Source organism: Leptonychotes weddellii, chromosome 8 (genome assembly GCF_054177405.1).
Source record: "Leptonychotes weddellii isolate Sample4059 chromosome 8, ASM5417740v2, whole genome shotgun sequence".
Classification (NCBI taxonomy): Eukaryota; Metazoa; Chordata; class Mammalia; order Carnivora; family Phocidae; genus Leptonychotes; species Leptonychotes weddellii.
This window is the reverse complement of record NC_138376.1, coordinates 40,297,079-40,303,078: the sequence shown is the minus strand read 5'-3', so window position 1 is coordinate 40,303,078 and position 6,000 is coordinate 40,297,079. Positions and strand designations below refer to the sequence as shown.

General features: G+C 43.6%; 1 long non-coding RNA gene across 4 annotated transcripts in view; it reads left to right on the top strand.

The window, feature by feature from the left end:
• Positions 1-6,000, top strand: part of LOC145723014 (uncharacterized) — a 64,923-nt gene that overhangs the window by 14,096 nt on the left and 44,827 nt on the right. The window contains exon 2 of one of the 4 annotated variants that reach the window (XR_014147716.1): positions 829-1,114. The exons of 2 other annotated variants lie outside the window; for them this stretch is intronic. This is a non-coding gene — a long non-coding RNA (uncharacterized LOC145723014). The remainder of the gene's footprint in view (positions 1-828; positions 1,115-6,000) is intronic. One more of the 4 variants, XR_014147715.1, reaches the window with a different exon arrangement.

Genomic DNA, 6,000 nt, shown 5'->3' with positions numbered 1-6,000 from the left:
GATGGACTCTGAAAAACAAACTGAGGGTTCTAGAGGGGAGGGGTGTGGGAGAATGGGTTAGCCTGGTGATGGGTATTAAAGAGGGCATGTTCTGCATGGAGCACTGGGTGTTATGCACAAACAATGAATCATGGAACAGTACATCAAAAACTAATGATGTAATGTATGGTGATTAACATAACAAAAAAAAGAAATGTGTTCCTTCGGGTTTGTTTTACTGTTCTCTTTTAAAAGGTAAAGTTTCTGTTTGGTAAGTTCACATAAAAGTGTCCGTGATATCTGTTGTATTCTGCTTACCATGACTAGGAAGGGAGAGAAACATGGGAAGGGGAGTGAGCTGAACAAAGGGAAGCATTACTTAGGGGTGGCATATTGCTTAGGGCTGGTGTTTCTAGATCTTGTGAAATCACATGAGTAAAGACATTTATTGGAAATGGTCCCTATAGCTTAATTTTAAAATAAAATAAGGGGGAGAGAATGAAAGAGTGAATTCATTGGGGTACATGGTAGATGAAACCTTGCTTCATATGCTGCCACTGACTAGCTAAAATCATAGATAAGCTAAACTCAGTTTTTGTAGAATGTGGTGATATTGATCTCTGAGACATTATATCACTAGGATGTGGTTGCAAGTGACAGGAAATCTAATTCAAACTGTTTTAAACTTTTAAAGAAAAAGGTAATCTATTAGCTTTTGTAAACAAAAAAAAAAAGGTCTAGAGATAGTTCTGACTTCAGAACAGCTTGATCAGTGTTCAAAAGAGGCCACAGAACCGAGTTGTTCTTCATTTTACTCTTTGCTGCTGTGTGTGTTGGCTTCATTTTCAGACTATATAAGTTGGCAAGATGGCAGCCCCAGCTCCAGCCAACATGGCTCCATGGTTCAAGTCTGGATCTGAGGGCAAACCCAGGAGCCCAGAAAGAAAACCCAAAGGAGACTGACTGGCTCTGATTTGCCTCCCTTGAGTTATGTGCCTGTCCTTGAGCCGATCACTGAAACCACAGGAGAAACTGATGCTCTGGATCATATGCCAAGCCTGGGTCATACGCTATCCCTGGAATAGGAGATGGTGAGGAGGTATGGTCAACACCACAAAACCCACAAGGACTGAAGGTGGGAAAGGGCGGTGCCCCCATAAATATTGGAGGCTTTTACTGGAAACAGAGTAAATGGATAGGGGCTGGCGAGGAAACCACACACGTCTACCACAAGGATCTCGGTTCCAACATTCTGTAATTCTGTGAGGTCCTTCCGTGGCCCAGAGTGCTGGCACAGAAACCACATTCACCACACTGCCCTCCAGATGCAACAGAATTAGGCTTGGGAGGAAGGCATCCTGTTTCTATTTAGCATGACTAAACTCATACCCTCCAACAGCCCTGACTGGGAAGACTGTCCCTCCTGGCAAACCAGTCGGCTTCTCATTTCTTCACAAGAATGTGTACAAAACCGTCCACACTCCTGCCTGGCTCTCCCACTCTGCTCACCTCCGTCTTCCTGTTCACCTCCGTCTGTCTTCTGTGCTCCTCTCAGCATGTCTGTCGCTTTCTTCCTTTCTTTCTTCATCTTTGTCTCCTGTCTGGTTTTCTCTGTTGCCTCTCTCTGTTTCTCTCTCTTTCCATTACTGACTGGCCATCTCTCTCTCTCTGCCTAGTTGTCCCTGAGTTTCCATCTTGGTTTCTCTCTGTTCTCTCATTCTGGGTTTTCCCTGTCTCTGTCTCATTCATTCTCTGTCCTATTCTGTCTATTCTCCTCTCTCTCTGTCTATTTAAGTACCTGTCTGTCATGTCCTCTACCTGCCAATTTATTTATTTATTTGAGAGAGAGAGAGCACATGAGCAGGGGGAGGGGCAGAGGGAGAGGGAGAGACTCTCAAGCAGACTCCTCACTGAGAGTGGAGCTTGACACGGCTCGATCTCATGACCCTGAGATAATGACCTGAGCCAAAATCAAGAGTCGGATGCTTAACTGACGGAGCCACCCAGACACTGCGACCTGCCAATTTCATTCTTTGTGTCTACTTTTCCTTTCCCCTGTGCCTTTGTCTCTATTTTTCTTTCTTTCTGAAATAGACAGTTTTCACTGCTCCAGACAGGACTCTAAAATGTTCACACAATCCTGCTTTTTCCCTATGTTTCTCAGCAAGTGGACAAACAGTTCATAAAGATGGAAGGGAGATTGTGAGGGAGAGAAATTTAGAGAGAATAAGGGGGCATTGATGGGACCCCTGAGGTATATCACTGTGAGTAAGGGTTTGTTTAAGCCAAAAGAGCACAGTGTGCACACACACGCACACATAGTAAAGTCATAAACCACCTTCAAGCAGGCGCTCAGCTTCTCCATCACAATTACAGTTGGGTTTGGTTGAAGTTTCGTTTTTCTTGAATTTTTCCTGACCGAATATCTGCTCCCTGGATTCCTAAGCAGTTGGGATATCTGTAACGGAGACACAATCTCAGCACTGCGGCCGGCTACTTTACAACAGGGACAGTAAAGGAACTGACGTAGCCACAGTGTACCTTTGTGAGTCCTCCTCTGTGCATAGCGCAGCCCCTGTTTTCTTACTGGGGGTCACCCACGTCCTGCTTCTCATGGACTGAACAGTCTTTAATGCCCAAATCAGGAAAGCCTGACATCAGGCCCTTCACCGCCAGTCTGCAATTTCCAACTCAATAGGAGACATCGCTGGGTTTTGAACAAAAGAATGTGACATTAGTAGGAAATATTGATCCAACAGGTTTTGCACCCAGAGTTTATTTCTATGTGGATTCATTTTCAAAGGCCAATACATTGGCTTCTGCAGACACTAGCATATTCTTTACTGCAATGTAAATGGCAAGAAGAGTATGGGGTCATAGGACTTTTTTTTCTTTCCAACTTTAACACTTCACTGCTCTATGATGCTAAGCAGATAACCTCTCTGAGTCCTCATTTCCATATCTGTAAAATAAAGGATAACAGGTGCCTAATACCATGCCTGGTACTTAGTTGGTGCTGATTAAATGTGTTCATTCATTTAGGACACTGATGCTCAGCTTTGGCTGTCTATTAGAATCTCTTAGGAAGCTTTTAAAAACTCTGAAGTCCAGACTCCAGATTACCAGTTACATTTTGGAGTCTGGCAGCAGTATTTTGAAAAAATCCTACCACACTTTCCACCCCACCTGTCTCCAGTATGCAGCCAAGGCTGATATCATCTATTTCAAAGGAGGTTTACATTAGCTATGTGCTTGTTTTATACTTAATAAAGTGTCAAAGGCCCTGTTTTTAAAAGTGTGCTCGAGGACCCAGAATTTAAACTTGGACCACAGTCCTCGTGAATTAATTTCCCCAACTTCCGAAGATGACGTACTCTGTAACCTCATCTAAAATGAAAAGTGCCCCATAAAATATTCTTCATTTGGTTAAGGGGAAGTACATGTTAAACATTCAGTTCAATAGCATGTACTAAATAGTTTCCAGGTACTGAGAACTAAGGTAAACCAAAAATCTCTATCTTCAAAAAATAATCCGTAACTTCAGAAGGCACACCACAAGTAAAAAGCAATGCTTTAGAAAACAAAACAAAACAAAAACTTCCTCCCCTTGGAAGTTGATATCTTTAAGCACACACCCTGCCAAATTAATTTTCTGCTGAACATCAGCCCTCCTGCTGCTTGTCATGATGGCCCTACTAAGAGGAACAGCAGTTGGGAACAGGAAGTTTGCAATGATGTGGGAGGTTTACTGGAAAATTCTCTTCTAAGAAAATAATTTCAGTGGTCAACATTGCTAACAAAAATACATGGGTTGACCAAAAAAAAAAAGTCAAACAAGCTTTGTACTTGATGGGATACAGTGTTCTTAACCTAAAAAAATTATGTGGTATTCTGTGTGTACATTCATGCATTTCTTTCTCATTTGGATGATACTCGACACACTATGGAAATGTTATGTGTTTCTATTTTCCTTTGTTCTTCCCTCTGCATTGGTTGTTCCCAATCTGGAACAGAGATGCAATCTCAGAAAGGAGATGTGTGAAAGGGGGTCCCACTCAAGAGAGTCTATGAGGGGCACCTCTTGACTCAGTCCTGCAAGTGATTGCTGTGATGTTTGTGTGTCGTATCTCATGTGTGCCTCCTACATCTCCACTTTCCCTCTTGTTCTCTGGATCCCCATGATCACAGTCTCTGCTTCAGGGAACACTGCCCCAAAGCTTGTTTCTGCTGGCCACATCAACTAGGACTACTCTCAGAGGAATTGAAACTGCTATCCAGCCTTGAGGGCCCCTCTAGTGGGAAAGATTTGGAACCAAGAGGCCAGGATTCAGGACCTAATCTTATTCCTTACTGTTTATATGCTTTTGTCAAGCAAGCATATCTTTGATCAAGCATTGATCATGTATTAATCATATCTTTTTTTTTTAAAGATTTTATTTATTCATTTGAGAGAGAGAGAATGAGAGAGAGCACATGAGAGTGGGGAGGGTCAGAGGGAGAAGCAGACTCCCTGCCGAGCAGGGAGCCCGATGCGGGACTCGATCCCGGGACTCCAGGATCATGACCTGAGCCGAAGGCAGTCGCTTAACCAACTGAGCCACCCAGGCGCCCTATTGATCATATCTTTGATCAAGCATTGATTGAGCCTTTCTTTCCTCATTTATAAAATGAAGGATACTAATATTACCTGCCTGATAAAGATTTTGTCAACTTCTAGGCACACCTCAGAGATAACACGGGTTCAATTCCAGACCACTGAAATAAAGCAAATATTGCAATAGAATCAAATGACTTTTTTGGTTTCCTAGTACACATAAAAGTTGTGTTTACACGATACTGTAGCCTATTAAGTGTGCGGTAGTATTATGTCTAAAAAAAACCAATGTTAAATGAAAAATACTTTAGGGGCGCCTGGGTGCCTCAGTCCATTAAGCATTTGAGTCCTGATTTTGGCTCAGGTCATGATGTCACGGTTCTGAGATCTAGCCCCGAGTCGTGCTCTGCGCTGGGCGTGGAGCCTGCTTGAGATTCTCCCTCTCCCTCTGCCCCTACCCCCATCAGTCCATCAATCAATCAATCAAACTCTATTGCTAAAAAATGCTAACCATCCTCTGAGCTTTCAGCGAGTCGTAACCTTTTTGCTGGTGGAGGGTCTTGCCTCCGTGTTGATGGCTGCTGACTGATCAGGGTGGTGGCTGCTGAGGGCTGGGGTTTCTTAAAGGCAGTTTCTTAAAATAAGACAACAATGAAGTTTGCCTCATCGATGGACTCTTCCTTTCATGATTTCTCTGTAGCGTGAGATGCTGTCTGATGGCATTTTACCCACAGTAGAAGTTCTTTCACAATTAGAATCTGTCCTCTCAAACGCTGCTGCTGTTTATCAACTCGGTTGATGTAACATTCTAAATCCTTTGTTGTCATTTCAGCAGTCTGCACAGCATCTTCACCAGGAGTAGATTCCATCTCAAGAAACCACTTTCTGTGCTCGCCATAGGAAGCAGCTCCTCATCTATTCAAGTTGTATCATGAGATCGCAGCAACTCAGGCTCATCTTGAGGCTCCACTTCTAGTTCTAGTTCTCTTGCTGTTTCCACCCCACATGCACTTAACTTCCTCCATGGAAATCTTGAACCCCTCAAAGTCCTCCATGAGGGTTGGAATCCACTTCTTCCAAACTCCTGTTAATGTTGGGATTTTGACCTCTTCCCGTGAATGTTCTTTTTTTTTTTTTAAGATTTTATTTATTTATTTGACAGAGAGAGACACAGCAAGAGAGGGAACATAAGCAGGGGAGTGGGAGAGGGAGAAGCAGGCTTCCCGTTGAGCAGGGAGCCCTGTGCGGGACTCGATCCCAGGACCCTGGGATCATGACCTGTGCCGAAGGCAGATGCTTAACGACTGAGCCACCCAGGTGCCCCTCCCATGAATGTTCTTAATGACATCTAGAATCACGAATCCTTTCCAGGAGGCTTTCAGTTTACTTTGCCCAGAGCCATCAGAGGAATCACTATCTATGGCGGC